The sequence below is a fragment of the Bubalus kerabau genome, chromosome 13 (assembly GCF_029407905.1).
Source record: "Bubalus kerabau isolate K-KA32 ecotype Philippines breed swamp buffalo chromosome 13, PCC_UOA_SB_1v2, whole genome shotgun sequence".
In the NCBI taxonomy this organism is placed as follows: domain Eukaryota; kingdom Metazoa; phylum Chordata; class Mammalia; order Artiodactyla; family Bovidae; genus Bubalus; species Bubalus kerabau.
The window spans coordinates 62,336,013-62,344,023 of NC_073636.1; positions in this window are offsets into that span (position 1 = coordinate 62,336,013).

An 8,011-nucleotide genomic window follows, 5' to 3' on the forward strand; every position below is an offset into this window, starting at 1 on the left:
AACCAGGTAAAGAGCAGGAAGGGAAGGAACAAAAGGCATTTCCTATAAACTCCCTCCTTCCCGATGACTCAGCCCACCCCAGTGGGAAGAGGGAAGCCTAGGAGAACACCCCATCCCTCTTTGAAGATCCACCTCTAAAAAAAACTGGTGAACATTCATTCTCTGCAGAGTGGGGCTATTTCCCCTCTGTTAACAGAATATAAGATCGTTTAGGAGGTCCAGGGCACTAGCAGAAGGAGAGGATTCTTTTCAGCAATTCCTCAGTCCTGTTAACAATGTCAAAGAGAAAGTCTCAGTTTAGTGCCAGCTGCTAACTACTCTGCTACCTGCTAATCCGTCCTGCTAACAGGGCAGACTGGGAGTCAGCATTAGCTAGCCAGAATTTAGTAACCCTGTTTTGCTTTGAGTATATTTATTTTGGGGATACTTTGCATTTGTATATTTTAAATTACAGATGTGATTTAACATTTCCTTTTAAGTAACAGGTTACAAAAAATGATTTGATTTAGAGAAAAATATTAAGTAAATGATGTGTTGTGAATTATGAAGATCAAGGTTAGGAAACCCTCACTCAGCTTTACCTTAAAAAAAAAAATCTAATAATAGCACCATTGTAGCAAATGGTACGTAAACAGCCAGCTTTATTAAAAAAAAAAAAATCTTTCTTTCTTTACTTATTTGGCTGTGTCAGGTCTTAGCTGAGGCATTCAGGATCTTTAGCTGTGACATGTGGACTCTTAGTTGCGGCATGTGGAATCTAGTTGCCTGACCTGGGATTGAACCCAGGCCCCCTGCACTGGGAGCAAGGAGTCTTAGCCACTGGACCACCTGGGATGTCCCTCAGCCTTATCTTTATACGAAGCCCTGAAGCCCCTCAGCATAGGACCAATGGGGCTCTCAGGGGAAGAGGCATTTAACCTTTTAGAGGCATCACAAAGGAGGCTGCAATGAAAAACACGGAACAGGTGCCATTTCCCACATGTTTCTAGCAGTGGCATTGGTGGGTCAAAGGAGAGTGCACATTTGTCATTTTGATTGGCATGACCACATTGCCCTCCAAAGAGCTTGTGCCAATTCATCCTCCCTGGCATGGTGCCTGTTCCCTACACTGTCTGGCTTCATTGGTTTTTGATGTGGCTGAGGGAGAAGCCACTTACCTTGGGTCCAGACACTTTGATTTCTGTTCTGGTGGTATATTACGATGGCTCTACACAGTCCAGGAGTTTTGGGTTTGAACCCCAACTCAGCCACTAACTGCTGTGTGACTCATGCAAGTTCTTGGCCTATCTAAGACTCAGTGTTTGCATCTGTCAAGTGGAAATAATGTCTTCAGTTGAGTCTCAGCTTCCTTTAAAGTCAAGTCCAAAAGTATAAAGGCAAAATTTATTCTTTCTGCCCTAATTTGTTGAGCCCATATATTATATATTTCATCCTACTTTATAGGGTCATTGTGAGAATTTAAAGAACTGCTATTACCAGAGTACCTGGCACATCATCGATGCTTCATGATAATAGTATTATTTCACAAAATTGCAAAACCATCTTTCTAAGGCTCGGTTTCTGAGCCGGCAGCTGGCATGGGGCTGCCAGAGAGATGCTAAAGGGCACGAATATGTTTTGGAACTATTGCAAAGGCTCCAGATATGAGGGTTAAACTTTCCTGGGGCTCCAGAAGCCTCACCAGGCACCGCCTGCTGGAAAATTTCTGGACTTCTGTCCTTTGTTTCAGTGCTGTGTTAGCTCACTGGGAGACCATCTTCTCCTAACCATTGCTGGTGAACGAACAGGAGCTGAGCTCTCAGCCAAGTGGGGAGATGTGCCAATGGGAGAGACCCCACTCCTGCCCATATTGGTCAGTGGTATACAAGGGGAGGGTACAGTGAACTATCTCTTTGTGACAGGAAAATCCCCGGCCCTCTCTCTTTAAAAAAAAAAAAAAAAAAAATTATTTGGCCATGCCGGGTCTTAGTTGAGGCACATGGAATCTTGAGATGCAGCATGTAAACTGTTAGTTACAGCATGTGGGATCTAGTTCCCTGCATTAAGAACTCAGGCCCCCTGCATTGGAAGCATGGAATCTTAGCCACTGGACTACCAGGGAAGTCCTCCCAGCCCTCTCTGAACTCTTGTCTCCTCTTGAACTAGAAAATGAGGACTTTGGATTGGTCGATTCTTTAGAAAAGGCATTAGGTTTGGTGTCCCAAGGCTTGGGTGCACGGACTATCTTTAATATTAATCTAGTGTGTAATCACTGGGACTCAGTGTTCTCATCTATAAAATGGGAATACAAATTAAACCACTGAGCCATTATACATTGAGTCCTTCCTCTCATGGAACTGGCTTTGTAATGGGGGAGAAACAGATAATAAAAAAAAATGTGTATATAAAGTATGAGGAGGTCATGAAAACCATGAAGGAGAACGAACTAGGGTAGAGGGAAGGAGAGTGGCTGGGGTGGTCAGAGAAGACCTTTGTGTCCACGTGGCATTTGAGTGAGACCTGCAGGGGGTGAGTGAGTGTATGCATACTTGGGAAGAGCATTCCGGGTAAAGAATAGCAAGTACTGAAGTCCTGGAGTGGAAGCTAGCCTGGCATGTTTGAGGGACAGGAAGGAGGAGAAGTGGGTGAGGTATGAGTGGGGCACGGGCCAGATCTGAGTGGGCCTCATCTCTGGCTTTTATGTCAGTGATGTGAGAAGCCACTGGGAGGTCCTGAGCAGGGGAGAGACATGATCTGACCTATATCTCAGGACTGTCATTACCAATTGTGGATGGTGACTGCAGCCATGAAATTAAAAGACGCATGCTCTGTGGAAGAAAAACTATGACAAACCTAGACAGCATATTAAAAAGCAGAGACATTACTTTGCCAGCAAAAGTCCGTCTCGTCAAAGCTGTGGTTTTTCCAGGAGTCGTGTACGAATATGAGAGTTGGACCATAAAGAAGGCTAAGCATCAAAGAATTGCTGCATTTGAACTGTGGTGTTAGAGAAGACTCTTGAGAGTCCTTTGGACTACAAGGAGATCAAACCAGCCAGTCCTACAAAATCAATCCTGAATATTCATTGAAAGGACTGATGCTGAAGCTGAAGCTCTAATTGTTTGGCCACCTGATGTGAAGAGCTGACTCATTGGAAAAGACCCTCATGCTAGGAAAGACTGAGGGCAGGAGGAGAAGGGGATGACAGAGGATGAGATGGTTGGATGGCATCACCAATTCAATGGTCATGAGTTTAAGCAAGCTCCAGGAGATGGTGAAGGACAGGGAAGCCTGGCATGCTACAGTCCATGGGATTGCAAAGAGTCAGACACAACTGAGCTACTGAACAACAACATAACAAGTCACCCAAAATATAGTCTTTTCAAGCATCAATAATCATATATTCCTCTCAGTTTCTTTGTGGGCCAACAATTTGGGAGCAACTTGGCTGAGCAGTTCAGTTCTGATCTCTTGTAAGGTTGCAAGGAGATACTGGTCAGGGCTGCATTCACCTGAAGGCTTGACTGTGGTTGGAGGGTCCATCTCCAATATGACCCACTCCCGTGACTGGCAAGTTGGGGTTGGCTATGGGTGGCTCAGCTCCTCTCCACAGGCTTGTTTGGCTGTCTTCACAGCGCTGTGGCTTGCTTTCCTCAGAGAGAATGATTCAAGAGACCTAGACAGAAGCTGCAGTGTCTTTTATGACTTAGCTTCAGAAGCCATTCACTGTCGCCTCTACCATTTTTATTGGTCCCATGGGCCAACCCTCTTCCATGGGACTGCGCAGCCCATAAATACAAGGAGGTGAGGATCTCCATAGGCCACCTTGAGACTGACTATCACAAGGTTTTTGTTTTGCTTTAATTAACATGTGGTAAAAAAATTTTTTTTTTTTTAGTGTATAGTTCTATGAATTTTTTTTTTTTTTAGTTCTATGAATTTTAACACGTGCACATTTGCGTAACCACCACCACAAACAGGATACAGAACAGTTCCGTCATCTTTCAAAAAGCCCTCCAGTTTCCCTTTGTAGTGAGATACACTCCCCACGCTTAACCTGCGGTAACCACTGATCGATCTATCACCATTGTTTGCCTTTGAGAATGTCATAAATGGCATCATGTAGTAGTATGTCAACCTCTGAAACTGGCTTCTTTCGCCCACAATAATGTCCCTGAGAGTCATCTAGGATTACAGGCTGTTGTTTAGTTGATAAGCCATGTCCAACTCTCTTGCAACCCTGTAGACCATAGTCAGCTGGGTTCCGCTGTCCGTGGAATTTCCCAGGCAAAAATATTGGAGTGGGTTGCCATTTCCTTCTCCTGGGGCTCTTCCCAGCCCAAGGACTGAGCCTGTGTCTCCTGCATTAGCAGGCAGATTCTTTATCACTGAACCACCTGGGAAGCCCATTTGCAGGTATCACATAACTCGTTGCTTTGCATTGCTGAGCTTTGTGAAGATATATCACAGTTTCTTTACTGATTTATCCACGGAAGGGTTATTTCCAGTTGGGGAGTGGATTGTGAATGAAGTGCTGTAAACATTCATGCACTGTACTCCTTCTCCCATCCTTCCATTATGCTAACCTTTTGATACTGTACCATAGGTCTCATGGACCATGTTTATTTTTTTCTGGTGTTCAGATTGGGTAATTTCTATTGATCTGTCCTCAAGTTCACAGATTGTGCTATCTCCATTCTACTGTTTAGCCTATCCACTGAGCTTTTTTTTAAAAAAAAAAGATTTATTTATTTTAACTAACTAATTTTATTTCTGGCTGTGGTTGGTCTTTATTTCTGCATGTGGGCTTTCTCTAGTTGCGTAGAGTGTTGGCTACTCTGACTTCTCTTGCTGTGGAGCTCAGGCTCTAGGCTGGCAGGCCTCGGTAGTTGCAGCTCCCTAGCTTTAGAGCACAGGCTCAATAGTTGTGGCTCACGAGCTTGGCTGCTCCTCAGTGTGTGGGATCCTCCCAGACGAGGGGTCAAACCCATGTTCCCTGCATTGGCAGGTGGATTCTTAACCACTGGACCACCAGGGAAGCCCTCCATTGAGTTTTTAATATCAGTTATTGTATGTTCCACTTCTAAATTTTCCATTTGAGATATTCTATTATGAAAAGTTAAAGAAAGCTAAAATCTTTATCCTTACTCCATGGAGTATTTTTTAAAATCGTGGTAAAGCATACATAAGATTTACCACCTTAACCAAGTCTAAGTATACAGCTCAGGGCATTATGTATACTCACACTGTTGCATAATCGTCACCACTCACCTGTCACCAGAACTTTTTCTTCTTTCCAAATTAAAACTCCATACCCATTAAACATTAACTCCCCATTTTCTCCTTGGGGTATTTTTGTAACAGCTGCTTAAAGGTCTTTAGATCATTCCAGCGTCTTGCTGTTGGCATCTTTTCATCGACTTTCCCATGCTAGTAGAAATTTGCTACTTCTTTGTATTGCGGGTAGTTTGTCCTGGGCGTTTTGATTATTATGTTCAGTTCAGTTCAGTCGCTCAGTCATGTCTGACTCTTTGAGACCCCATGAATCGCAGCACGTCAGGCCCTCCTGTCCTACGTTAATAGCCTTTAATCTCACTTAAATCGCATGGAGAATATCGATCGTTATGTCTTAGCAGGCAACTGGCAAAGTGGGTTCAACTCCTGCCTTCTGTGGGTTTTGGTTCCGATGTCAGTCCTGTTTTCAAACTGTCTTTGGTGCCATGTGCATCTGCTCTGTGGACCGCTTATGGGCTTTCGGAACTTGGGTCTCAAGCGAACTTGCTCGTGATTCAGTTCTCAAAGTCTGTGCGGAGCTGTTTAAGTGAGATCCACTCATGTGCAGCTAGTGGGTGAGACCAGAAGTTCACAGATAACTTTATGGGGTCACTATTCCAAACTCCTGCCTCCCTGCTCTACCCCTGGGACTTTCTGGCTCCCTGGGGCTTTGTTTACCCGACTCTGACACGCATTTCCCTCGACTGCACTCAAGTAGGGGACAAATCAGTAGTGGTTCACCCCACTCTGGACCACAGCGCCTCCAGTTAGAGAGGAACGTTTTCCTTCCTCATCATTTGAGGCTCCCAGAGGCACCTGCCACCACCTGTGCCACCACGGATGGCCTGGGGAGGAGGACATGTGAGAAAGGAGGAAAGGATGAAAATAAGGATCTCCCTGTGCCCCCATCCTGGTCCTTTTGAGTGCATTGAGACAGCCCAAGGAATACCAGAGGGAAAAAACAAAACACATGGGGACTTCCCTGCTGGTCCAGTTGCTAACCCTTGGAGCTCCCAATGCAGGGGACCCGGGTTCGAACCCTGGTCAGGGAACTAGATCCTACATGCCATAACTAAGACCTGGCACAGCCAAATAAATCAAAATGAAATAAATAAAACACATACACTTAAGTTGAAAAAAAAAACACGTAAACTCACTGCCGGATTGGTGAGCCTTGAATTGCTCTCTTCCCTGATCTGCCTTCTACTGCTGGCTTCTCTGAACTCTCAAGAGCTGCTTGTTGCCCCTGTCCAGCGTGTGGAACTGCATTCAGCAGCAGAGGCAGGGTGGAGACTGTTTCTCCATCTTGCCAGAAGTGGAAGCACCACCTCAGGTCTTGCGTCAGTCTCCTGGCTGTCAAGTGGACAACGGATGGGTGGGGGCCAGATTGGAAGCAAGGAGGCATTTGAGGATATCTGGGGAAGCTTCACAGAGAGAGAGAGGTGGCTGTTTTCAAAAGGGTAGGTTGGGAGCAGAGCATTCGGGGAAGAAGGATTGGCGTGAGCAGTGTCTTGGGAGGTCAGAAGAGCGGACTGGGAAGTCTGGGGTCAGGATATAAGGCTGGGGAAGGATAAAGACTGGACACCTTGGAAAGAAGGCTGGGGACCAGGCTGGGACTGTGTTGGGAGGTGTGTGGTTTGATTTCTGATTTCTGTGGGTCAAAGAAAAAGACATACGTCTTTCACACCAATGTTTTCCACTGGTGTGCATGGAGGGGAATCCCCCACCCTCACACTTGAGACAGGATGTGGGGATGCTCGTGGGAGATCGAGGCTATGGCAGGGAAAGGTGGCATCAGGGCTGAAAAGGCCCAGTTCCTGTGCAGAAGTAAGGGCATGGCTTTATAGCTTGGAAGGGGAATGCCATATTGCTGCAGCCTATCTTCAGTCAGATAATCTATAAGAGGAGCCAAGGGTATCTGCTTCTGTATTCCAGATAATAAACCTAACATTTCCCAAGGGCTTTCTGTAAGTTAGCTGGGGGAGGTGGGAGAAGATGGGGGACCAGGTGTTTAGAGGTAGGAGTGACAAAGAGCTTTTGCTATATCTTCTTTCTTATGTTTAAAAATTTTGAACCTTGGGTACTAGTTATCTGTTGGTGTGAATGAATGAATGAACCCTGAAACTCAGCAGGTGAAAACAATAAGCATTTATCGCCTCACCCAATTTCTGAGAGACAGGAATCTGGCATCAGCTTAGCTGAGTGGTTCTGGCTCATGAAGTTATAGTCAAGAAGTCATCCTTGGCTGTAGTTGTCTGAAGGCCTGATCAAGGCTGGAGAGTCTCCTTCCAAGATGGGGCATTCACATGGCTGCAGAAAGGAGGCCTCAGTTCCTCACTGACGGTGGCAGGAGGCTTTAGTTATTCCCCATGTAAGTATTTCCATGAGGCTACTTTTCTTTTTAATTAATTTCTATTGGAGTACAGTTGCTTTACAATGTTGCATTAGTTTCTACTGTACAGCAAAGTGAATCAGCCATCCATACACGTATATCTCCTCTTTTTCAGATTCCCTTCCCATATAGTCACTACAGAGTGCTGAGTAGAGTTCCCTGATCTATACAGTAGGCTCTCGTTAGTTACCATTTTATACATGGTAGTGAACATATGTCTGGAGAAGGCAATGGCACCCCACTCCAGTACTCTTGCCTGGAAAATCCCATGGATGGAGGAGCCTGGTGGGCTGCAGTCCATGGGGTAGCTAAGAGTCGGACACAACTGAAGCGATTTAGCAGCAGCAGCAGCAGAACATATGTCAG